General features: G+C 37.7%; 1 long non-coding RNA gene across 3 annotated transcripts in view; it reads right to left on the reverse strand.

The window, feature by feature from the left end:
• The window catches only part of LOC121012791 (uncharacterized), a 94534-nt gene that overhangs the window by 49415 nt on the left and 17119 nt on the right, over nucleotides 1–28000 (reverse strand). For 2 of the 3 annotated variants that reach the window (XR_005782303.1, XR_005782310.1), the window contains exon 1: nucleotides 20846–21013. This is a non-coding gene — a long non-coding RNA (uncharacterized LOC121012791). Of the gene's footprint in view, nucleotides 1–9741; nucleotides 9834–20845; nucleotides 21014–28000 lie in introns of those variants that run through there. The other variant, XR_005782311.1, reaches the window with a different exon arrangement.

Consider the following 28000-nt stretch of genomic DNA (forward strand, 5'->3'; position numbering starts at 1 on the left):
AGACACACAATATTCTTTACCTTCCCCTCTAGATAAGACCTATCTTTCAGACCTGTATTGTCTAATATGATAGCCATTAGCCATGTGTAGCTCTTTAAATTTAAATTTTAATTAATTAAAAGTATTTACAATTAGAAATTTAATTCCTCAGTTTCCCTAGCCATATTTCAAGTGCTCAGTAGCCACATATGGTTAGGGATATCTACCTATAGTTTATTGGACAGCACATTATAGGCCATTTCCATCACTGCAGAAGATTTTATTGAACAGCACAGCTATACTACCAGAGCTCACTTACATGCAGCTACATGAGATTCCATCCATAGAATTCACTGGCCAAGCAGAGAGGTACAGAGCTAAATGCTTCTATCAGAATATTCCATGAGTAACACACCTGCTTTTTCTTGGTGTTCACTTCCATAAAGAATGGGACATAAAAAGAAGATGTTGAGAAATTTGAAAATAAGCCTGGCTTACTTAGCAATTGTGCTGAGGCTGAGCAGGTTATGTCAGTCTTTAGCTTTGCAAAAGCAAATAAAGCCATCCAGGGTTGTCAAGCAAAGGCATATTTGCCATCAATTTATTTATTATTCATACACAGCTTCTAGGCACTGTACTGGTCAACTTTGAATTCATTTCCCTGGCAACCTGGGATAAATTAAGCAACATGACAGAGTCATGAGGCAGGGAGCCTTTTGAGAACATCTTAACCCATCATCTCAGACTTTGAAGTTGCCTTTTATCTTAGATACTATGCCTAAACCAGCCTGCCAATGTGTCATCTGAGGCCAACAGTCTCCAGATCACTAATTCAGGTCATGACTTGTTTCAACAAGAAAAGCAAGAATGTGATGGGTCACAGGGTGTGGTTGTGCAGGCTGTGCACTGCACAACTCCATGGAGTGTCATTTACATAGTTATCATAGATTTGAATATTCATTCTGACAATTTGCCCAGAAAATAGCAATAGTGTCTTAAACAAGGGTTTAACTTTTTTTTTTAACTTTCATTAAAGTTTTGTATATATTAGCCACGGGGTAACTGGGTGGGTGGGTTGCTTTAAAGCAGAAACAAACAAAACAGTAAATATCCTTAATCTAGGGGTAATTCAGCAATGGGGCCGAAGAATGTTCTGGATATCCATAGCAGTCTTTGTTCCAAAGCTGCTGGAAAAAATCTGCCTCCTGATTAACAAAACTGGACCTCAACTGCTGGATTTAGAGATATTCACTGGTTCTGAACAGGTTTTAGCACCGACACAGTGGTTCTCAAGCCTGGCTCTACAACCACTTAGGGAATTTAAAAAAATACTGTATTCTTAGAAACAAACAAACAAAAATGCAAAACAAAATCACAAACTTATAGATACAGGGAACAGACTGATGGTTGCCAGAGGCGAGCGGTAGGGGGTAAGGAAAATAGGTGAAGGTGGTCAAATTTCGGATTGTGAAATCAGTAAGTCACGGGGATGTGACGCATGGTGACTATGGTTAGTAACCGCTGTATTGTATATTTGAACATTGCTAAGAGGTTAGATCCTGAAAGATTTTATCACAAGAAAACAATTGTAACTGTGTATGGTGATGGATGTTAAATAGACTAATTGTGGTGATCATCTCATAATGTATACAAACATCAAATCATCATGTTGTACACCTAAAACTAAAATAATATGGCAATTATATCTCAGTAAAAAAGAAATACTTGATTCTGAACTCTACCTCAAACCAATAAATGAGAATCTCTGTGGGTCCTGGGTACCAGTATTTTGTAAAAGTATACGAGGTGCAGCACAATGGATAACTGTTCCTCCAGCAGATGGAAAGAAGAGGAATCTGATATCCCCAGTCTGGGCAAGTTGTTAAAATGGAAGAAGATCTCTTAAATGTATTTTATGGAACTTTGAGTCAGTAGAAGCAAAGATAAACTGAAAGGAGACATTTTTGAAAAGTAAGCAATATGATCTGGTATTCATGATTGTGGAGTGGGTCTTTATCATTCAATTTTAAACTTTAGAACTGTACTGCAAATGTAAAGAAGTAGCATCAAACTTCATTGATAAGGTGTTAGGGAGTGCTTAGGTTGTGCTTTAAGTATTTGAAGAAGCAGGGAAGTAAATGACCGAGAAGGAGAAGGGGAAGGCCCATTTGTGAATGAAAATGAGCCCTCCACTAAGTCCTTCATGCCGGAGGCTGGTGATGGCCTATAATATACCAAGTGCCCACTGATGTTCCCAGAAGGTGAATGGTCCAAAAGGAACAAAAGCTATAGTGTTAAGGCCTTTGCTTCAAGAATGTACAGAAGTTGCAAAATGCATTCCTGAAAGAATTCAGTAATAGGAGCTTCATGTGAATGAAACATGAGGTTGCCATGATATTGCTCAGGGTCCTTATGTAGCACATTTACATACAAGTCCACAATGATGCATCAGTGGCCAGAATCTGCCTACTCATGATCATATTCTACAAAGCCGTTGCAAGTTCCTTTACACCACTTTGTGTGGAACGTATCACACATGCCTTGTATTATGTTCAGTTGGATACCTATCAGCAGATGGCAGGGAGCATACTTTGTGCACTGCTGTATTTCTCTGGGTGGCTTGCACAGCACCTTCCACATGGTGAGAAACCTGTTAGAGAACTGTGAAGAACAGATAAGCAAAGAACTGACCAAAGGAAAAGCAGTGTAATCATTTAGTTCTGGAGTCAGCAGTTACCCAATGAATCAATAAAGAACAGTGCATGAGATTGTTGCTTTGAAGAATGCTACCAAAAAAAGAATGAGTGGTGGGGCTCTTAGGAAAAGACCCAGGAAGAGTGTCTTCCACCATCCGCTATCTCTATCTGGCTATAAATGGCAAGCAATCCTTAACAACCTTTTAAGCAACTAGTGAAACATCAACACTAAATTCACTAATCTTGCCATTTCTTTTTTTTTAATTTTTTTTTCAACGTTTATTTATTTTTGGGACAGAGAGAGACAGAGCATGAACGGGGGAGGGGCAGAGAGAGAGGGAGACACAGAATCGGAAACAGGCTCCAGGCTCTGAGCCCTCAGCCCGGAGCCCGACGCGGGGCTCGAACTCACAGACCGCGAGATCGTGACCTGGCTGAAATCGGACGCTTAACCGACTGCGCCACCCAGGCGCCCCAGTAATCTTGCCATTTCTATCACAAGATATCACAACTTTCTTTAACTGTGAAGTGGACTCTAACAGATATATTTAAATTTTCCAGGTGGGAATCTTTCCCTTTTTTAACCCAAATAGATGTTTAACTTGCTGATGTTCCTCCATGTAACATACAACATATTTAATGAGAAGCCAATTGCTATAGGGATCTCCCTACACTGGGAGTAGTGAACTTGAAGCATAGTAAGCCATGAGCCAGGATCCTTGTAAACTCAGATTAGAGAACAAATTAATTTTTCTGTCGCCCTGGACTTTTCTTCTTCATGAAGACCTGCACCTCAGCCCAGAAAAGAACAGCTCACTGAGAGCAACGATCCACACAGCTGCTACAGATGTGTTCCTTCTGGCAGTGCTACACATGCTGCCACCGTGTCCCTCTCCTGTCTTACAATCAATCAAGGACCATGTGGGATGCCTGTCCCGAGCATGCACAATAGAAAAGAAGACAGCATCAGACAGCACCATGTCCCCCACATGGGAAAGAGGCCATAATCATGTTATCAATTAATCAACCAAAAGTACTGCATTCCTGATGCCCCACATCTGTGCAAGCCCTGCCTGCTGCTGGTTTCTCTGGGGGAATACTGCAGAACATTCAGACCAAAGATTAGATCAAATAGTAACAGGAAAATAACAAGGAGGTATGTATATATTTCAATCACCTATACTGGCTTTCAAAATGGAGCAGCTCGTTGTACATCCAAAGAGTATCCTATGAAACAAACAAGGACAACCAAGCTGCTTGGGAAACAGAAAGATATCTTACTCATGTTTGTATCCCCAGAGTGTAACATGGTGTTCATGTTAAGTATACACGAGAGGTATCCAATAATGCTTGCTGAATAAATGAATGAATGAATATCTTACATGAAGATGGAATCAGAATAGCCCTTAAAACTTAACTACCTATTATAGCCTCCATGTAAAGCACAACAGCACTAAAATTCTGTGGATCTGGCCACATGATATTACTACCTTGGCCACAGCTAATCGGTCCAGAGATTTGTGCTAAGGCCAAAGGATCATGTATAAAAGCCAAACTGCTCTGAGGCACTTTGGTTTAAGACATCTCAATAAAAGTGCCCCAGATTAGATAGTGGCCAGCAAACTCCATTGGATCCTCTCTCTCAGTGAGTACAAACACGAGTCGCACAGAAGAATGGGTCATGGGCCCTGCTCTTGAATATGGCATGGTGATGGGCTTCTGGAAGACCAGGGTCCATAGAGGCTGACTGCCAGTTTATAAGGAAGCCTATCAATCCAGGCAGCTTTTCCCTAACCGTGTTCTAGAAACAGAATTCTGAGAGATGTAAGTAGATACTGCTTGATAATAGTCTGGGAAATGCTGAATGCCATGTCCTTTCTTGATTAGTCACAATATCCATTTGCACATTTAAGTCTCTTAAAAATCTTGCTACAAGAAGAGAGAAAGAAAGAAAGAAAGAAAGAAAGAAAGAAAGAAAGAAAGGGAGGGAGGGAGGTAAGGAGGAAGGAAGGAAGGAAGGAAGGAAGGAAGGAAGGAAGGAAGGAAGGAAGAAAATTTAATCCTACTTAGCAGAGGGCCCTGAAGCCTTTATGTTATAGCACATGTAACTGCTGAAGTGTAGGGTAGGATACCTGATTTGAGAAATGGTGCCCTAAAGTGACCTGGGTGGATCTTTCCTCATAATTTAATAATTTAAATTTAATTTAAGTAAGTCTAACTAAAGTATTGCCTTAGTTATGAGGCTTTAAATATTTATCCCCAGGATAATTTAAATATTTATTTAAACATAAATATTATATTTAAATATTTATGAGGCTTTAAAATATTATCCCCAGGAAATGAGCCTCCGACTTGTAAGAAATAATCCACAGCCTTGGTCAAAATTAGACCGAACTCTTTTCTATAAAGCAAAGCAGTTGCTCAAATTGTAACATGAGTCAAAACTTTGGGTTCCAAAATTTTTAAGACTTCATGACTTCATTCAGGAATCCTAAAAACAACTGTGGTCATCATCCATTAAAAATGCAACTTTCACAGTGTTCCACAGACAGGGAGATAAAAGTCCTTCGAACTGATTTATTTTCATTAGCGCCTTGCCAGTAAATATGTAAACAATTTAAACCAGGCAAACACACATGCTGAGCATAATAAAACCCATCTTAATTGCTGCTTTACCAAGGAAAAGAACTCTGAGTACTTTGCCCAATAAATAAATGATCTATGATTCTTCTTGTCACTTTTCTTCTCTTCCGTAAGTTTAATAAATAAAAGTGATGGTTTTGGAAAGTTTTAGGTCAGCTCTTCCAATTGTAACATTCCTTCATTTAAATATCACCACGACATTCCAAACTTTGAAGCAAAAACTGTTTCCTACATTTATTTTGACACATATCATAAAGCAGCACTGATAAAGCTCAGTCCATCAGCTCTGGCTGGAATTTTCCCTGATCCATGCCTGCTTTTTACCTTTTACTTTTTTTCAGTTCCTTCCTTCCTCTCTCCAACCCTTACTCTGCCCCAGATTCTGACGCATTAAGCCCCTGGTAGGAAAATGAATTTTGTTTTTTAATCGTTTGATGCCTGCCACATAAGCTACAAGGAAATGCATTTTAACTCATCTAAAAATTCTAGTTAGGATCATGAATAACTGAAAAAGGCTTAGCAATGAGCAAACATGCCTCCCATAGGAGAAAAAAAGGTGAGAATGAACTCTAGTAGTTACAGGAACATAAATTTCCTGGTCTGTTAGAGATCAAAAACAAAATTAGTGTTTTAATGGAGAATTCATAAAGATAGAAGTAAAAAAAACAAACAAACAAAACACCTGGGCGCCTGTGTGGCTCTGTCAGCTAAGTGTCCAAACAGCTCAGGTCATGATCTTGTGGTTCACAGGTTTGAGTCCTCATCTGGCTCTGTGCTGACTGAGAGCTTGAAGCCCGCTTTGGATTCTGTGTCCCCCTCTCTCTCTCTCTGCCCCTCCCCCATTCACACTCAGTCTCCCCCTCTCTCTCTTTCAAAAATAAACATTAAAAAAAAAAAAAAAAACAACTAAAAGAACAACCATCAATTCTCACTAGCTCCCAAAATAAAATAAAATATTCCTGAAATTAGACAGTCTTCTCATCATTCAATGCCTACTTTTGGAACTAACAGAGTAACTCTGGACAAGGTTGTAATCCCTGTCCCAGTAGTAATATTCAAAGTAAATTTTATAAAATTATATATGTACATACATAGTACATGGCCAGCTTTCACTCTTAACAGCTATGGAGGCAACGATTCTTGAATTCAAAAACTGCTATTTAATGTGTCAACATGGTAGTAGGGATTAAATAAGAGGAGAATACAGTAAAGATGACACATTTGTATTAAGTTACTAGGATCAGTGAGGAGAAAGAAGAAAAGCCATCCAGAGGGAAGAAAACATGAGGCCAAAGAAGAAAACAAAAAGAATTTAGTTTCCATTCCTACTCCTTATAAACTGTATTAATATTTAGGGGCGCCTGGGTGGCGCAGTCGGTTAAGCATCCGACTTCAGCCAGGTCACGATCTCGCGGTCCATGAGTTCGAGCCCCGCGTCGGGCTCTGGGCTGACGGCTCAGAGCCTGGAGCCTGTTTCCGATTCTGTGTCTCCCTCTCTCTCTGCCCCTCCCCCGTTCATGCTCTGTCTCTCTCTGTCCCAAAAATAAATAAATAAAAACGTTGAAAAAAAAATTAAAAAAAAATATATTCAGATTAAGCCCTTTATTGCTTCCACTTGTATTTCGTTTCTGAAATGAGTGATAACACAAAGCCACCTAGATAACATCAGAGCATACTAAGAGAGGAGAAAATATATACAGACGGTCACCAACTTTCAACAGCTGGACTCACAACTTTTTGACTTTTTGATGGTGTGAAAGCAACACACCTTCAGTAGAAACCACATTTTGAATTTTGAATTTTCATCTTTTCCCAGGCTATTGATATGCTGTACGATACGGAGCTGGGTGGTGGCAGAGAGCCGCAGCTCGGGCAGCCGTGCGATCGCGGGGTGAACAACCCAGACGCTCACAACCACTCTGTACCCGTTCAGTCATTCCGTTTTTCACATTCAGTAAATAGTCAAGATATTACATGAGATATGCAATACTTTATTATAAAATAGGCTTTCTGTTGGATGATTTTACCCACCTGTAGGCCAATATGAGTGCTCTGAGCACTTTTAAGGTAGGCAAGGCTAAGCTATGATGGTCAGTAGTTTAGGTGCATTAAATACATTTCTGACTTATGATATTTTCAACTTATAATGGGATTATTGGGATGTAACCCCATCGCAAGTTAAGGAAGATCCTGCAGTAGTTTTGTGCTTTGGAGAAAGGAGATGGACAGGGTCAGCACATGGACATTTTTGTAAAGTGATTGGAAGGTCATTTCTTTTTCTTTTTCTTTTTTTTTTTTTTAATTTTTTTTCAACGTTTTTATTTATTTTTGGGACAGAGAGAGACAGAGCATGAACGGGGGAGGGGCAGAGAGAGAGGGAGACACAGAATCGGAAACAGGCTCCAGGCTCTGAGCCCTCAGCCCGGAGCCCGACGCGGGGCTCGAACTCCCGGACCGCGAGATCGTGACCTGGCTGAAGTCGGACGCTTAACCGACTGTGCCACCCAGGCGCCCCTGGAAGGTCATTTCTATCTCTACATGCTCTTCCCAAGGTTTGGTCTCTCACCCTGAATTAGTTCAGAGATAAAACTATTAACATTCAGATAAGGATTGGAGGCCATGGTAAAAAAAAAAAAAAAAAAAAAAAAAAAAATCGAGTTTATAGCAACACATTACTGATTTGATCCCACCCCATCCCATCCGACCTCGAGGAATTGCTGTGACTTGCCAGAAAAGGCATTTCTCTCCTTTCTAGTGTGCGCATGTTTCCTAGCCTCTCGCATATAGTGTAAGAGGCAGGTAAAACAACATCGATAATGCATATAACAAAACATGAAATTTTATAGTATTCCTTTGAGATAAAATATACTGCTATAGCTTTTGATTTTAGATTTCAGATAATCAAGTTAGTACATTTCAAATACTTGCAAAAGAGAGAAATGCAACTTTTTCCGTTGAAAACTCCTTAATGTCCACAGCAATTATTCATTTGCCTGCAACTTTTTTTTTCCTCCAAAGAATTTAATAGCAACAAAAGCAATAATGATAATAATAATTAGCACTTATGTACTGGGCACAATGGCATGGGCTTTACTTACATTATATCTTCCAAACTATAACAAAGGAACTATTATCATTTCTGTTTTACAGATAAGAAAATTGAAGCTTAAAGAGGTTAATGATTTACCTAAGATCACATGGCTCATAAGGAAGCTAAACAAGAATGTGAATTCTGCTCTTTAATTCTAATGCCCACACATCTTATCCTGAAGAATTTGAGAAATGTAATAGGCATTACCACCTACCCATAAAAGGAGAGTACAGGCATTCTAATCATGAATGTATAAGTGTTGAAGTTAATACACAGAGAAGTGTAATATATAGGAAAATGCATTCTAGGTAATTAGAAAATCTGACTCTTGATTTCAGCCCAGGTCCTGATACCAGGGTCATGAGATCAAGCCTGGCATCAGGCTCCATGCTGGGTATGAAGCCTGCTTAAGATTCTCTCTCTCTCTCTCTGTCCCTCTCTCACTTGTACACATGTACACGTTCCTCTCAAAAGAAAGAAAGAAAGAAAGAAAGAAAGAAAGAAAGAAAGAAAGAGAAAATCTGATAAGTATTTAGAAAATTTGATACTGAACCCCTTCCATATTAGCCAAAAATTCCTAAAAAGGCCAATGAGGGTTCCCCACTGATTGTTTTAGGGCATCCATTTAATTTTTTTTTTTTTAACGTTTATTTGTTTTTGAGAGAGAACAGAGCATGAACGGGGGAGGGTCAGAGAGAGAGGGAGACACAGAATCTGAAACAAGCTCCAGGCTCTGAGCGGTCAGCACAGAGCCTGATGCGGGGCTCAAACTCACGGACCACGAGATCATGACCTGAGCTGAAGTCGGAGGGCGTCCATTTTATTTTCCTGAATAGGCACAGCTTTAATACAAAGGGACAAAGATAGATGGACAATCGAGGCTCTGGGCAATCAAACATATTTACATTCCTATAAATTTCATTTTAGGAAAAATCTACTCAAATATAAGCATCAGTTAAGTGTTTAACACATTTGACTTTAGAAACCTGAATTAAAAGCCAGGGTCACAAATGCAAAGCAGTTGTTTAAGCTAGGTGGGATAGTCATCCAAGTGGTGAAATTTAAGGAATACAGAAGACTCTTCTGCTTGAAATATTTTCTGTCCTCACCTGAATGTCCTCATCATACTTTGCCACACTTATGAGAATCTCTGTTAGATACTGATTTTGTAAATTCAAATGACAATATGAGCCCTTTATTCTTTAGTGTCAATTAGCATAACCTGATTATTTTGCTTTCCAACAGAAGTGGGAGTTTCTAGCCATTCTTAGCCCTGGTTGCACATTAGAATCACCTAGGGATATTTTAGAACAATGCCAATGTCTGGGCAACCTGGAGACCAGGCAGCAGTATATTTTTCCAGCTTCCAAGGTGGTCCTAGTATGTGCCAGGCTTGAGAGTCACTAGTGTAGACACTCTATCTCCTGTAAAGAGAAAAAATGTTTACTAACCATGTTCACTTTTTCTGTGTTTTTAGCACTATATAGAAAACTCTCTTACAAAACTTAATACATAAATAACTCATTAAAATGTGAAACTTACCAAGAATTAACACTTAGCTCTCTCTGCTATTACCCACTCATCTATATATGGACAGTTGGGTTGCCTCCATATCTTGACTACTATAAATAATGCTACAACATAGGGGTGCATGTATCTTTTCCAATTAATGTTTTGTTTTCTTTGGGTAAATACCCAGTAGTGGAATTACTGAATCATATGGTATATCTATTTTTAATTTTTTGAGGAACCTCCATACTGTTTCCACAGTGACTGCACCAGTTTGCATTCCCACCCACAGTGCACCAGGGTTCCTTTTGCTCCACATCCTCACTAACACTTGTTCTTTCTTTCTTTTTTTTTTTTTTTAATTCTAGCATTGTGACAAGTATAAAGTGATATCTTACAGTGATTTTGATTTGCATTTCCCTGATGATTAGTGATGTTGAGGATTTCTTCATGTGTCTATTGGCTATCTGTATGTCTTTGGAAAAATGTCTACTCATGAGACCTTACTATTTGTGACAACATGTATGGACATAGACAGTATTATGCTAAGAGAAATAAGTCAGTCAGAGAAAGACAAACACTATATGATTTCACTTACATCTGGAATCTGAACAACAAAACAAGTGAAAAAAGCAGACTCTTAAATACAGAGAACAAATTGATGGTGTTCTGAAGACAGAGGGTGAGGAAACAGATGAAATAGATAAAGAGGATTAAGAGGTACAAATTTCCAGTCATAAAATAAATAAATCAGAAATGAGAAGTACAGCATAGGGAATATAGCCAATAATATTGTAATAATGTTGTTTGGCAACAGTAGCTATATCGAGGTGAGCACTATGTATAGAATTGATGAACCAATATGCTGTATACCTGAAACAAATATAACATTGTATACCAATTATACTTAAAAAAAACATTTGTTGCAATACTTGTTCACTTGAAGAAGTGTACAATACAAAGGTAAGTTCTCATAAGTGATAGCAGAAACAGTTTCTTATAAATTTTTATATTCTCAGAATTTAGCACAATTCCAAGCATATAGTTAAGGTACTAAGTAAATGAGTAATATTTATTAAGTAGATGAATAAATGAATGTATGAACGAATGATAGTAACTGGAATTCATAAAGAATACAGCCTAATGATTATAAGGCAAAAACAAAAGGCATCCTTGGGCTTTCTTCCCTAAAGTTACTATTGCCTTTATGAAATTAGTAATCATATTCTTGGGGCACCTGGGTGGCTCAGTCAGTTAAGCGTCTGACTTGGACTCAGAACAAGATCTTGCGGTCCTTGAACTCCAATCCTGCGCTGGGCTCTGTGCTGACAGCTCGGAGCCCCAAGCCTGCTTCAGATTCTGTGTCTTCCTCAATCTCTGCCCCTCCCCCACTCATACTCTGTCTTGCTCTCTCTCTTTCTCAAACATAGATAAACATCAAAAAAATTTTTTAATCATATTTTTAATTCTATTTTGTCACTTCTTCCTTGGGTTTGATACTAAAACTGAGAAAAAAAAAAAAACTTCAGTGACTGTGAGTTAAAAATTCTGTTAGAGTCAAGTTAGAATATGGGAAGACCAGACACAACTTGCACTCATCCACCTATTCCTGGATTGTAGTTTTACATTTGATTCCTATTTCAGAAAGATGGGTGTTTGGAAACTACATAGATAATAGGTTGTAGGATTTTAACTCTAACCTGAAAATGAAGAAGAAAACAGAAGAAGGAATATAATCTTTAACTTGGCCTTAATATTGTCTGCATTCCTGGTGCTGAGATCACTTTATGCCTAGAGAGCCCAGATTCAACCAATGGATGCTTTTCTCCAAGTTTTGGGAAAAAATTCAGTTACTGTACTGTAACTGTATAACCTGTACTGTAAAGTGTAACCTATACTCACGAAACACAGGCAAGGCCCTTGTTACTACCACCACCATCTGGCTATAGTCGGCTATAGTAGCACCATAGTTGAGCTAGCTAAGTATGAGCTTCTCTGTAGCCAGAAAGGATATATTTGTTGAAGTCTGTTATATTCCAATCAATCTTCTTATTTCATCCCCTTTCATTTTCAGAGACCAGCTGCGAGTTCCCAGGACTCCTTGTAGAGTAAGCATGCATATTCTTTGGTTTTACTTATAGTTTTTCCCAATGAGTACCACTATGCTTTTGTTTCCCCTCTTCCAGTAAAATCTGAGATCCTTTGGACAGAAAGCAAGGTTGACGGCAAGGTGGTTAGATAAATTTTCTAGGTGCTACCAATCCCAGAAAGACTCTGTACTCTAGAATAATTTCTTAGAACATCTTGGCATTAATACATATATCACAAAGGACTTCATTCACTGACTTCTACCTTCCTAAAATGACCTTACCACTCTACCACTTACTCATAGGTATTTTAGTAAATCATACCCTTAGAAGATGGTTTTTGGATCTACCACATGTGTATGTTGGTTATAGTATAAAGCAGAAAAAAATCCAGGAAAGAGCAGACTTTCAGTTCTCAATGGGTAGGAAGCCTTGGTAAATATTAAGATTATTGACTCTGAGCTCAAATTAGTTGAATAAACAAAGTTCTGCCCAAGTTAGAACTGCTCTCTACTTTTTCTTTGGTATTTCAATTAATTGGTACCATTTTCTAGAAGTCAGGTTTCCACCCAGATGTAGTCCCATTCTACCCTTCAGGGTCATCTAGTATCTAGACTGTTGCTGAAACAGGAAAACCAGACTTCAGAAGGAGACTTTTAAGAGAACATCCTGATGCAGACTGCCAGCTGCCTACCTTACATCTAGTCTACCCTTTTTTCTTATTGAAAGGATCCTGCTTTCATTCAGGATGGAATGAAACCTTGCTTGAAAACTACATTTCCTTTCCTCCCTTACATTGGAGTTAATCATGTGGCTTGGTTTTGCCCAAGAAGTAGAAGTTGCTGTTAATGTGTCCAAAAGAAGTCCCTAAAGGGGGAAGCCAATTCAGGAAGTATGCACCCTGATTGCATTAGGCCCTTCTAATTTTTCCTCCCTCAAGAATGAGGATTCAACAGCTAACCAAATGGTCACCTCCAAAATCTGAGAATGAGAATCACACTTGCAGGATGGCAGAAGGTCCTGGAACCCTGAGGAATTTGCTGAGTCATCATGTTGCCTCTGGGCTGTCTAGTGCAGAATTTGTTTTATATGAGAGGAAATATACCCTTTTCTGGTTTAAGCCTGTTACTTGTGGCTAAATACAGTTTCTAAATGAAATAAGTTTGGTTCCAAAGTTTATAATGCATAATATGAGAGAATTTGAAATCATGTCGTTTGAGAAACGTTGAAGTAACTGGGAATTTGTGTCTGCAAAATGAAGGGTATGGAGAATGTAGAAAATATATTCAAATATATGAGCCACTGACATATGAAGAGACATAGAAGTCAAAGTAGGAAGGATGGGTGAAGGCAAAAGAAGCAGATTTTCAGCCAAACCTAAATGATCTTTCCAATAACCAAAGCTGGCTCCTCATGGATAGGGTTGCCATCACTGGAGAGGTTCAAGTATTACGATAAATGTCTGCTTCATGGAAATATGGTAGAGGAGATGAAAACACTGAATGAGACAGCTGGGAAGGGTGATGCTTACTTAAATTTCCACATCTAACCTAGAGAGTCTATGAATCTATGAGTTCCTAATACCCAATTTGCTTAAATACAAGAAATAATGACTGAACGCCTGTGAAGTAGGTTTTATTGCTTTGCTTTGTTTATTGTATTTACTCCACCTAAGATGTATGCCACTTGTAGGCCACTTCCAAAGTTAATTTTGGAGGTGTATTGTTTGTCAGAATTTTTACAGAGATTCACTTGCAGCTAGGACAATCTAAGCATTATTTATAAACACTTCTTACACCTTTACCACCTGCTGGGCACTGAGCTTCATGCTTTAAATTGACTATCTATAATTTACAACAACCCTATGAGAAATGTAGTATTATTACTTCCCCTGTTACAGGAGAAAAATAAGGCAAAAGCTTAAATAATTTTTCAAGATCATATAGCTAAGAGTGATGCCAGAATGAAACTCAGCAATTAGACTTCAGAATCCCTTGATGAACATATTATACTCTATGCCTACTCCATATCTGGCTTCCAGAGGCATATCCACATAAGGATCATAATAAATTTGCAAATGAATTATAGGTAGTATAAAATCAACCCATAAACTATAAAGACAAATGCCCTATGTATTTGAATAGTTCTTTAGCAATACTTTCTTCTTTAACATTCAATGTCATTTTACCCTTATCTGTAAATATCACCTGTGAAAAACAAATCTGGAATAATACACATTAAAATAGCATATGGAAGCTATGTGACAAAAGTCATTATTTAGTCCCTGGATAAATTGGTGAAGAGTTATGAGGCCAGCCTTTCTCTACAAACAGCTACGCTTACCTGTCTAAGGCAGAGAAGCCCCAACAGGAATGCGAATCTTCTTCCACCAATAAGTGAATAGAGGCCGACAAATTTAAAAATCTCAAAAGTGTAAGCAGGCAATAATTTTTCACAATAAATCAAAAACAAAATTAAAAAGCCACATGTCAATTCCATACCTGAAGAGCAAAACATCTCTTTTGCAAACAATTCAGACTCTTACACTGCCAGTGTAAAAATATGAATTGTACAAGTTGGCACATTACAATTATTTCATTGTAGATCATTGTTAGGATTTACAATTTGTCCTTTAAAGGCTGAAATACTTGATTAATTACTTAAAAGAAAAAAGTCACTGATATTACAACTAAACAAACTAAACTTTAATTATTAAACACCTTTTTATTCTAACCCATTTCCATCTAGTTTTATTTTTAAGTCTTTTTTGAATGTTATCCTATTTTTCCACTTGTTCTAATATATTCTGATTCTGTCTTATTACGATTCTTGTCTTGATTTGTAATGATAAACTCAGGATTGGAACTTTGAAATCACTGACTTCCAACATGGCCAAATATATGACACATGTTTCATCTCCCTTTGGCACAAAAGCCTGGTGCATTCCGCTTCTCTCACCATGGATACCATTCCATTTAGTTCAGCCTGAACCATGCTGACTACAGACGTTGAAAGCCCAATGAGCCGTTAAAATAGTTTTCCCTCTCCTTACACTCAATCAATGTGCACCAAGTGATCAAGTAGCTAAATGAAATATACTTCATTTAGAATAGGTCCAAAAGCTTCAGGAGCAAAGGGGGAGAGAAAGAGAGAAAGACAGACTGAGAGAGAGAGAAGATTTGTAGAAATAAAGGAGAAGACAAGAATGCATGGTAATCTCTATCATATTTAGCAGTTAAGTTTATGGTGTTAATGGCAAAGAGCAGAAAGCCAGGAGGAAGCCCTTCTCACTGACTTCAAAGATATATAGATAAATAATTTGCTTTGGTGATCTGTCTCCTGGAATGAGGTGCCCTGTCTGTCATCACCAAGGGGCTACTGTGGGCTGAGCCTCTAAGCCAGGAATGTCGTTCCTCTTGGACTCAAACAGCTGCTCTGTGGCACTGAACTCCTTGCCCAGGAGAGTAACCAGAGAAGTGGTAGTTTTCTTTGGAGATTGGGCATTAGTCCTTCTTTGCTCCCATAAGATAACCCAGCAGGTGCTTTTCTTTGCTCTCATTATCAGCAAACAGAAAAGGGTTGAATTTTCCTAAGCTACCAACAAGCCAAGAATTTGTGTGGCTATGACAGCTGCCAAGTGATTTTCTGGGGGCAAAAATAAAATAACAGGAAGGAGAGAAGTCAAGTCATCCCAGGATCCAGTATTGCTGATATCCTGAGAGGGAAGGAAAAATCAATGCTCTGACTGTTTGCTCCACATTCCAACTAGGCATTTTCTACCTTTCTCTTGACCATGAGCAGGTTAAAAATGAATATGTTGGCACATGTGAACAAATGCTCACTCCAGGTTTTATGTTATAGACAATAACTCTTCAGTTAGTCATAACTAATCACTCCAACAACTCAGTCTTCTGAAACACAGTCATATACCAGTAAACAAAGTAAGCATGTAAACAAAACCTTCTGGGCAGCCAGAACATATGTCATGACAAAACTGTCCCAAAGCTGGGACAGTTACCCCAGGAGAGACGGCCAAACCTTTGCCCAGAATATGGCTCATTCTAAATAAGACCTGGTTCTAAAGTTTGGCTATTTCATACTGCATCCTGCAAAGGTTGGCACCAGAAAAGCAAAGGGAGGTCCTGTCCAGGCAAGCATACTGAGAGCAGTACAGAGGCAGCTTGCCCTCAAAGAGATGGAGTCAACGGTACCATACAACCCAAACGAGAACAACAACACAAAATAAAAACTGCAGGAGGGAATGATCTACCTACTTCTTCTTCAACAGCTTCCTTAATACAGTGCACTGCGCAGTAAAAGAAATCCTATTTTAATGACAATTCTGAATCGTCAAGAAAAATACAAATGTTCAACACTTTGTTTCTGAAAGCAGTGGAGTTTTAATACTTTTTAAAATAAAGTTTTGGCACTTCAATAGATAAAGTTCCATTTTCTGGAACCTCCACTAATTACTGACATTATCATATGTCAACATCTATCTTTAAGGGATGTGGTCACTTTTCTAGCTGCCTAATATGTGGCCAGCACACAGCCAAGCTGGAAAATGGGAAAGTGGATGAAAATGTCAAATTCAGATTACTACATGGTAAAGCTGGCCATTTTTGGGGGGTGGGGAGGACGGAGTCTTTAAAAAGGTAGATGCCCCAAACAGGGGTCTCACTCTTCTAAAACACGCTAGTGCCTATTCTCTCACCACACACAACAGTAACCGTGGTGCTAGAGTGAGGAGGGAGGGTCTTTTCTTTTTCACAAAGGACTTAGATTTGTAGCTTGGAATCCTAGCTGGTCTTCAGATTATTTGTTAAGAAGGCAGATTTCCAGAATCCACTCTTGGACGTGCTAGTTTGAGATATTTGGCAAGGACCCTAGAGTCTGCATTTTTTAAACCTCAGCCAGGTTTAAAACCAATGATCTGGATGCTATGCTTTGGGAGACACTTAGAGTGCTTGGGCTTCTAGTTCAGCCACCTCCACCTAGAGGGATCTCTAATCCAAAGGGCAGTTGGTGCTGCTTCTTGAGATATGCTCATATTCCTGGCTCCCACTGTGGACACAGAGAGCTGAGTCTCCCATAGGAGCCTAGTAAGACTCCTAGCTAGCACCCTAAGGAGTTCAAAGAGATAAGACGGAACAAAGAACATAAAACTAGCCATAACTTTTTTCTATTATAAGGTGATGGATCTCCACTCACTATTACCACCAGAAAGTGTTTCAGAGGAAATAAAAAGGAAATTGGATACTTTACTATATCTAAACCAGTTATGAGAAAAATAAAGTTTTGTTCTTTAAGTTTTTTCAGGAAGCTGACACTGATGGTCAGACGTTCCAAGTGTAATCACTTTCAAATCTTCTGCCACTCTGCTTAATAATAGCACAAACTCACACTTAGGTACTGCTTAGCCTGTTTTGTCCCAAATAGTTTATTTGGGTATTCATACTGTCTGGCTTTGTTCTTTTCATCAGTTTAATTTTACACATAAATGCTATGGTCCCCTAGCTGCACAGATTTTTTCAAATACGATCTCATGTAGAACAAGTCTTTAAAATAAAATGAATCATTGGTAATGAATTTGAATATACAAAACCATCCAGCATGGGTAGAATCAAAACCTGGTTATGCTTCTTTGGCAATTCAGCTTCCAGAGTGTCTACTCATTACCTTTATGGTATTTTCCATTACATGAAAAGCAAACATTGATATCTCTGAGCACACAGAAAATTTCTTCTGCACAAACTAAGTAAGTTCTACTGGCAATGAGGCGGTGTGTTTAACCTCTTCCCTTCTATTACTTCACAGAGATAGAATATAGTGTAAGAATAAGGGAGGGAAAGTATTTAATTGTACACTTCTCTGCACAATTCTTATTATGAGTGCTAGAAAAGATAAGGATAAAGATGCTATAGATTTGTCTATAGATGCTACAAAAGTTTCAACACAATCATTAGGTTCTAGCTCCTTAGAGGTGGTGATTCTGGCTATTCATCTCTGGCACTATACAGTTATGCCCAAAACATTAACAACAGCATTGGTGTATTTGGGGCTGTATCCACTTTTTAGAAGTTTCCAGCCTTCTTTATCAAGTGACATTGTTTATATTCTTACTACATAGTAATACCCTAAATTAAGGGAACTAAAATTTTCTAGAACTTAGAAAGATTCCCAAACATAGCACAGTATGAATGTACATTAGATGAGTAGGGTAGATTGGGATTAGGGGAAGAAGGAAAAATAAGAGTTTTCTGGAGTCAACCGAAATAAACTGTGAGCAATTATCTGCACAAAAATGAGAAATACTTATTATCCTTGCCCTTAACTAGTAGACATATTTTGGATGTAATCTAAATAATGTACAAAATTCTCCCTTCTACATGCTAGTTTGTCATCCTTACTTCTTAAAACATACTCCCCAAAGCTATATTTATAATACATTTATGGAGAACTTACCCACATAGTCAGTCAATAAATACTTAATGAAAGAAGGATAAACACCACGTAAAAATTACAACCTCACATCCCAAGCACAGAAACAAAGAATTTCACACTTTAAGAAAACTAAAATCTCTCATTTTACAGAGTACAGACTTTGTAGTGAGCAGAACTGGGCTAAAATTCTTGTTAGCTTCTAACAAACAAGTCTCAAACATTCAGCTCTGCCATCTATAAAATGGGGTTAACACTATTCGCAAACTTGCTGTAAAGACAAAAAATAATATCTGTAAATCTCTAAGCATAGTGTCTGACATATATTTTCACAGTGTTGATAATGAGTTTTCTTTAAGAATACTACTGTGAGCAGAGTTACTGATTTCCATCATTTTACATGTTCCAACTTGTTCCTGTATCAGATAATTATCCTATGACTTTATTACTTTCTTGGACATAATTTCTCAGAAAAATAAAGCACTATCTTCAGAATGAGTAAGATAATATACTCCAAAATACAAATAATTTAAAACATTTAGAATATTACTTAATTCCACTGTTTGGAACTTTACTGAAATCTTGTCTCTATCAATGAAGATTTTTGGATTGCAAGGAACAGAAAGTTAAGTCAAAATACATTTATTAGAAGGATACAAGGTAGCTCATAGAATTGAAGGAAATGCTTTATAATCACACACTGGAGGACAGAACTATGTCACTGTAGGGATCAAGGTAGAGAAACTAAGGGACTATGTCTATGGCAATGTGGGCAGTACAGCTGGAATCATGTTCCCATACTTTGAGTAAAGGGGCACCTTATTTGATAGCCACACCAAAACAGGGTAATTTAACCTGGAAAAAAATCAGAGTAATTTAACCAAAAACAAACAAACAAAGAAACAAACCCAAAAACCCAAAAAGTTTAATCTTAGGGGCTGAGCAGACAAAATCCACAGATGTCCACTACATTTGATAAAGCCATATGCTTGGCTCTGGAGGATGCATGTCTCTATTTCTAGTTGGCAAAATATTTTCTATTAGTGATAAGTGCCAACTAGCATTTAGGAAGTCCAAAAATAAAATGCCTATGCTCCAGAAATTGAAGCTATACTTTATGTTCTATTATATATGTGGACAGGAATATAGCAATACTTAAAATAAGTATGATTGCACACTGATTCCAGTTATTAATAAAATAAAAAATCACATGTATTTAGCAAAAAAATACTTAAAAGAAAATTTAAACTCAGTCAAGTTTAACTTTTCCTGACTCCACTAAGTCTAGGAACCATAAAGAGAGGAAATTCTTCCTCCATTACTCCAGGATTAGTGAGATAAACATTCTCCCAATCTCTTGTTAAGCCCCTGGTAAAATAATTCCTTCATTGATTTACTCAAATAAACAAGATTTCCACTGCCAGAGGGAAAAAGACCTTTCATTATCCTAAGTACTTCAATTTTCCAAAAACAATTCTGATGTCTGACCTGGAAAGGAAAAAAAGCAGTCGCTGCCGATAGATTATCATATTATAATGTGAGGTTCCTGTAGGAGGGTAGGAACCATATTTTATTGACCCTTATATCCGATGTTCCTAACACAGGGAGAGCACGTTGAAGGAATGCAGACAAAATTTATTTTACAAATGAAAGAGTAAATATTTGAACCTATTTCAAAAGCATTTTTTCCGATCACAACCTGATTGTCATTGTTGCCATATGAAGTATCTAAAAATGCGAAGAAACCTCATAGTTTTCAACATATAGAAAAATAATACAAAAGTCCCATAAAGACAGTACCTCTTAAGCTCAAGATGGTATTCATTTTTTGTTCAGCCATTAGCTTTTATTTGTTTGTTTTTTATATGTCTGCTATGTTCAAGTAAACAGGTGGCTGTTAAAGATCTAGATATGTAAATCAGAGCACAGGTGCCTTACACCTCCATTCTCAGATTTCCATTGAAATGTTCAAGGGTTACGGGGCGCCTGGGTGGCGCAGTCGGTTAAGCGTCCGACTTCAGCCAGGTCACGATCTCGCGGTCCGTGAGTTCGAGCCCCGCGTCAGGCTCTGGGCTGATGGCTCAGAGCCTGGAGCCTGTTTCCGATTCTGTGTCTCCCTCTCTCTCTGCCCCTCCCCCATTCATGCTCTGTCTCTCTCTGTCCCAAAAATAAATAAATGTTGGAAAAAAAAATTAAAAAAAAAAAAAAAGAAAGAAATGTTCAAGGGTTATAAAAGACAAACGAAAATCAACTTCAAGTTAGAAACTGGGAAGATATCATTCACAAAGTAGAAACTGAGAGGAGTTTCAGCCATAGATAAAGTAGATCAGATAAAAGTGGATAAGACAAGTCACTAAAGAATAACTCGCAAATTCTCCTGTGCACAGTCAGCCACTTACTTGGAGGGACAAGAACTGATGGCTGGGGGATCTAAAACAGCCCAGAGTGAACACAGCCCTTAGGCTTCAATTTGCGGAGGTGGAACATTGGCATTTGAAAGGAGTATTTCTTGATGTCCCTGATCTCTGACAGAGGCCATACCAAGCAGTAAGACTACAGCTGGGAAGGAAGCAGGGCACAGGTGCAGCTTATATAAAGCACAAGGCAAGTTGGCTAAGAAACAGGCAGTAAAGAAAGCTGGACCCAGAAATCTGACACCTGCACAGCACCTTCACCAAATATGGAGGGAAAAGTACACAGTCAACATTTCTCTGCCCAAGTACCCAGTGTCCACCTTATTTCTTTCTCCTCACAGGCTGTGGAAGTTGGCTTTGTGGACCAATAACAAAACTGATATCAAGCTGCAGTCAAGGTTAAAAACAGAAATCTGGAGCCTAACCTACCAGTTTGTGAGCAGTACCAAACATGGGTAGTCAAATGTTCACACAAAAATGAGAAGCAGGGAGAAAAAGTACTGAAATAGAGTTATAAAAATATTCTATGGCATAATAAGTTGAAGGCAACATTCAAGATGAAAAAAAAAAAAAAGCAAGGACTATACCTACTATATAGGAAATAGAAGAAAATATTAGAAAATATGTGCTTCATGTCCCCAATAAAATTAAGAAAACATGAACTATAAAAGGTGAAATGAGGTTAGAGTACAAACTATATAGAGGTTTACTTGTGGAAAAGGCAGCAAAAAGAAAAGGGGGAGTGAAAGGGACCAAAAGAATCAATATCATAAACCCGAGAGTAGGAAATAAGGATAGAATCAACACTGCAGAAAATAAAATTAGTGATGTGAAGAATAAAATTAAAAGGTTCTTTAAGAATGCAGAGAAAAAGGCCAGATTAAAAGATGAGAAAAAATGTTATTAATGGATGATAAAAAACAAAAATCCAATCTTACTATTATTTACACAGTATCAGAAAAATTAGACAGAAGCAATAAGTAAAGAAATAATATAAGAAAATCGAAACATGTTAGAACACAAAAGATTCCCTAATATGGCAGATTCCCAAAAGAAGACCAACGCCTCTTGAAATTTTAACATTTCAGGAGAAAGAATGAATGCTATGTGCATCCAGGCAGAGAAAAGCAAAGCTAGAAAAGTTAAAATAGAAATTTAATAAATTTCTAATATTATTTATTTAATAAATAAATTTCCATAAGCAGAGATGAGAGATTCAAATGCCACCCTCCTCATTAACTCAAGGGTTCAAAGGAACTCACAATTCCCATTAAAAGACAACTTAAAAACAAATATCAATAGAAAATAAGTAAAGGAGAGTGATAAGCAATTTACAAAATAAAATTAAAATTAATAATAAAATAGCAACATACAGCACTTGTTTTGTGCCAGGTGCTGTTTAAATGGCTCAAACATATTACAAGTGTTCACATATATAAATGGCATTTACATAACTAATTACTCAATAAGTTTATCAGAAATTGAACCTCACCAGTAGTTAAAAAAAATAGAAATTAAAGCAACAATAGGTTGTTTAAAAGACATATTATGCTATCAGATTGGCAATGATTACAACCATTAATTATAGCTATTGGTCCCAGAGCAAACATTCTCACTCATATACGTTGGTAGAAGAGTAAATGACACAACCAATCTGGCAGGAAGTTTGGCAAAACTTATCAAAACTTGATAAACTCATCTCCTTTGACCTGGGGGGCCCCGCCCCCATATAATTCTCTACCTGGAAACCTCTGCTGAAGAAATAATAAGGTTGTTGCAAAAAAAGTTATGTACAATCATTTCCAATGCAGTATTTTTATAGGTTCCTATCTTTATTCATTTCTCTGTTTTATTACATAGTATAAACATAGATATTAGGAAATATAGGAATAGATATATAAACATAGAATATAGGAAACAACATTAATATTTATCAATAGTAGATACTTTAAACAAATTATGGTATATCTAAATTGTGGGAAATTATACAGCTTTTAAAAATGATGACATAGGTTTGAATTTTATGACATTAAAATATTACCTGAAAGTGAAGAAATGTAAAACTGCATATATAGCACAATATCATTTTTAAAAATACATATGTTCAGAAGGAAAAAGAGAGCAGAGGAAAAAGAACAATCTAAAAGGATATACCTCAAAAGGTTAAAATTTGTTAAACCTGCTAGTCGGATTACAGATGGTTTTCATTCTCTTGTTTTTACTTTTCTGAAGATCATTTGAAAAAATAACACTGTATCTAATTTTTTAAATTATGTGAGATGCCTTAAGCTGCTATCAGCAATACCTAAGGTTTTATTATTAATAAAAAACAATTAAAATGAAAGAAATAGACATACAATTTCAACAAATTAGAGGGTGAAGCAAATCTAAAGAACAAAAAGAATTAATTAAAGGTAAAAATATATTTTAATACATTAGAAAATGAAAGAAGAACAGAATTAAAAACAAATCTGCGAGCAAATTTTTTTGGATAAAAACAAGCTTTAGGAAAAATTAAGAATGTGTAAGAAAGGAGACAAATCGGGGCGCCTGGGTGGCGCAGTCGGTTAAGCGTCCGACTTCAGCCAAGTCACGATCTCGCGGTCCGTGAGTTCGAGCCCCGCGTCGGGCTCTGGGCTGATGGCTCAGAGCCTGGAGCCTGTTTCCGATTCTGTGTCTCCCTCTCTCTCTGCCCCTCCCCCGTTCATGCTCTGTCTCTCTCTGTCTCAAAAATAAATAAACGTTAAAAAAAAATTAAAAAAAAAAAAAAAGAAAGGAGACAAATCAACATATATAGGAGATTTTTTCAGTTGCTAGAAATATTACATATAACTTTATGAAAATAAACTTAAAGTGTGAATACAAATATGTTTACAGAAAAAAAGAAAATTTCTAAAATTGAATCAAGAAAATATAGACAAACCCATAAAGATCAATGATCATGAGAATTTAAAACTTTCTCAAAGATTATTATTAGAATATGGGTCTAGACCCCTTTAGTTTTTATATACAGATTATAGAAAATTTGCAAGGAATTGACAATTTTCAAACTGTTAGTAATGGCTTTCACAGGCTAGAAAAGAATGAAAAACTTCAAATACCATTTTAAGAAACTAATACATCTTATTTTGGACAAAATTAAAACACAGATATATCATCTACCCCACCAAAAAAAAAGCTCAAACTCACATTTGAAAAAAGGTTCATATATGTAAAATTCTAGCAGAGACAAACCAAGAATACTAATCTTAATAGGAAGGTTCTAAGGTGACTCATCACTTAAGAACCCTTCCTTTTAGGGCTATATTTCTCTCTCCCTGAAAAATGAGTCTCTTGAGGGCCACCTCAGCACATGATGCAGATATGTGAACTCCCATTGTGGGCAGACTTCAAGCAGTTTTAGTTTCTGTTGAACATGAACAAATTTTAATCTTTCTAGGGGAGAGAAACTTCTAGGGTAGTAACTTCACTCACCAGAAGAATCTGGGTCTCAGTTTCTCTTTGAGAAATGCTTACACAACTACAATTCAAACACACTGGGGTGCCTGGGTGGCTCATTCTGTTAAGTGTCTGACTCTTGATTTTGGCTCAGGTCATGATCCTACGGAATGTGATCAAGCCCTGGGTCTGGTTCTGCACTGAGTGTGGAGCCTGCTTAAGATTTTCTCCCTCCCCCTGTCTGTGCCTCTTCCTCACTCTCATGTTCTTTTTCTCTCTAAAACAAAAAACAAAAAACAAAAAACAAAAAACAAAAAACAACAACAGCAACAATATATGTATATATCTAAAACTAAAAACACAAAATTACACACAAAACAAAAACCAGGCCATAGAATTCGGAGGAAGAAGATACTACTTCTGATAGGAAGAATAAGGGAGCAGGAAAAGCAACATTTGACTTGGTTCTTCAAATGCAGTGTTTGGACATGTTTGCATCATCCCACATAGAGAAGAATGTAACAAAGACAGGCAAAGAAGAATAAGAACCCAGGTCCAGTCAGTCATGATCATAATAAATACATTGTCCAACTTAGGGTTGCCAGATAAGATACAGGCTGCCAGTTAAATCTGAATTTTAGACAAACATAAAATTTTAGTATAAATTATGTCTAAAACACAGTATTTGGGAGAAACTGCCCCAGGACCGGAAGTGGAATATCAGAAAGTTCAAGAGGAATGTCTTTCACATGCTTTTTGGACATTCATGAAATATTTTGTTTTGACTAGCCTCCCTTCCTTACCCCTCAACTCCCAAACTCAGAGGGATACATTGGAAATGCCCACCCAAACACATTTCAGATACCACTAACTCTGGGCTGAGAAAAGGAAAGGACTCCTAAAGGAGGCAGTCCTAGAGAGGCAAGTGTATGTAGTGAGCCCAACTATAGTCTCTGACCGGGCATGATGCACAGCAAGCTCTCAGAACTGGCAAGTGTATGCAGGTCCAGGCCAGGAAGTAAACTTCCAGACTCAAGGTGAAGAATCTGTGAGTTTGGCAAAGGCAGCCACTTTTCTTTGGACACATCGCTGAATTGTGAGTTCTAAAAAAGCAATAGAGCTATTAAGGTATTTGTTATTTCCACAAAACTGTGTCCAAAGATGGCTGTGATAAATATTTCCTAAGAATAGGTAATTCCAAAAACAGCCACAGTATAGCATAGCAGTTAAAAAGTTGAGACCTAAAGTCAGACAGAGCTGGGGGGTGTGAATCCCAACTCCATCCATTGTGGGTTAAATGAACGTGGGCAGAGTGCTTGTCATCTCTGCAGACTTAGGAGGATAATAACAAGGTTATTAAATTAGATAATATATGTAAAGAGCCTAGCTCATAGTAGTTGCTCAATAAGAAGCAATTATTATAATATTCCATTGTTTTTGATGATATCAAAAGGCAAAAGAAATCACAAGAAGGAGAACTGTTGATCTTTCTAGAATTTCTTCATTCCATTGGGAGAAATCACGGATCTTGTGGTTTAAAATCAAGGCCCTCATAATTGAGGATAAATTCCAGCTTTCTCAGGTGGTCCAATCTCCTGAGTGCTAGGATTATTCCCAGGTTTCTGCTGCTGGAAAAAGAAACCAGAGTTATCCTCAGAGGAGTCACCAGGGAGGAATGGAAGAAATGAGCTCGAGTCCTTGAATAGCTTCAAAACAGAAGGATTTTCAGAGGCAGGGAATTTCTTAGATTCCAAAAAGATATTTGAGAACTATCTTCCCCCAGAGGGAAGAAACTAGGTCATGTGCTCTTAACCCAATGAGGTTTAGGGTCACAGTTTAGCTGGCCTTAATTAGCTCCAAAAAAAGCCCAGAACTCCTGGGATTCATCCAAAATCAAGCAAGCAGAACTTCTAGTGGAGAGATCCAAGCTCCAAATGTAAGTACTAGTTTCAGGAGAATGAATTCAAATCTAGGACAGCTTCTGAACAATTACCATTTAACTAGCATTTACATGTCCTTCCCACAATTCTTTTTTATAGAAAAGGCTCAGTTGCCACCAGAAAGTTAAGTTCTGTGAAGGGATGGACTGTGTTTGCCCTTTACTGCTGTATGTCCAAGGAATGGCAGAGTACCTGGTACATAGTTGGTGCTCAATAAATATTCACTCAAATAAATCATTTAAAACCACACAATGAGTTAGTAAAAGGAGCTGGATGTTAACCCTGGTCTGACTCTAAAAATCACACTCACCTCTAAGTCATCCTACCAGCCAAGGCAGATGTAGGCCAGAATAGACCCCAAGGCAAACTCCTGTTCTGGCTGTCTCCCTACAAGCCCTCCTGGGGCCTACCAAACTGAACCAGGAGGGCTACTTGGAGGGGTACCCTTGGGAGAATGTATGAATCTTGAAATTCTGGCAGATATCACTAGTTGCCTCTCAACACCTATTTTTCCATCTTTCTCTTGCTACAAGATCTATCTAGATCTTGATCTAGATAGGTGGCAAAGTTTCCATTTTAAAATATTCACCTTCTAACAATACTTGGTATCTTAATTATGGTAATGATTTAATATTGCACACAACTGTACACTTTACATGCATGCAGTTTATTGTACATAAATTATAAACACACACACAAACACAAAACACATACAGTCCCAGACTTCCTGTGATTCACTTCTGGCTAATGAGATGTAAGCCTAAGTCTACTAGATGGGACCTGCATCAAAGCCATTACATTACTGTTCAGTTGGAACAAACTTTTCACCTTTTGAGTTTTCCTTTTCTTTCTTCCTAGACATGGAACAACCATCCTGAGAGAGCAAGGACAAAAATCTCAAGCTAAGACTGGTGAAATAGGAAGCTAGAAGGAATCAGTTTTTGATGACTGTCTGGAGATGCTGAACCGCTTTGGTCTTCCCACCTCCTGATTTCGTGTTTTGTAGGCAAAATAAATCTCTATTTGATGACCTGATAGTGTATGGTTTCTTCATATGCTGCTTGCCATTACTCAATGACAATATTCCCAAGGAAAGCATAATGAACATAACATTGCACGTTACTCAAAAATCTTCAATTGCTGCAGAGTATAATCCAAGGCCTCCCCAGTCTCATTTCCTACTTTTGTCTTCCATAAACATGCCCTTCCAGCTCTAGCAGGCTTTTTGCCCTGCTCCAAACAAGTAATATATTTTAAGATTAATGTTGTTCTCTCAACCTGATATATCTTTCTTCCATAATCTTTTGCAGATCCTGGAAGATTCAGAAAGTTGATACAGGCCAGAGTTAGCCAGTGTAAGACTTGGGAAGAAAACTTATGTCTCCTGAATATAATCCAGACACTCTTGCCCTAAAGACCCATTTCTGGACTAGGAAAATCAAATTCTCTGCCAAGAGACATGATTTATTCTTGGCTTTTTTTTAATGTCAAAAGCTCTAACTTGGGGCGCCTGGGTGGCGCAGTCGGTTAAGCGTCCGACTTCAGCCAGGTCACGATCTCGCGGTCCGTGAGTTCGAGCCCCGCGTCAGGCTCTGGGCTGATGGCTCAGAGCCTGGAGCCTGTTTCCGATTCTGTGTCTCCCTCTCTCTCTGCCCCTCCGCCGTTCATGCTCTGTCTCTCTGTCCAAAAAATAAATAAACGTTGAAAAAAAAATTAAAAAAAATTTAAAAAAAAGCTCTAACTTTATAGAAATGATTAATAA

This window comes from Herpailurus yagouaroundi, unplaced genomic scaffold, assembly GCF_014898765.1.
Source record: "Herpailurus yagouaroundi ecotype Mexico unplaced genomic scaffold, PumYag 29, whole genome shotgun sequence".
Lineage (NCBI taxonomy): Eukaryota > Metazoa > Chordata > Mammalia > Carnivora > Felidae > Herpailurus > Herpailurus yagouaroundi.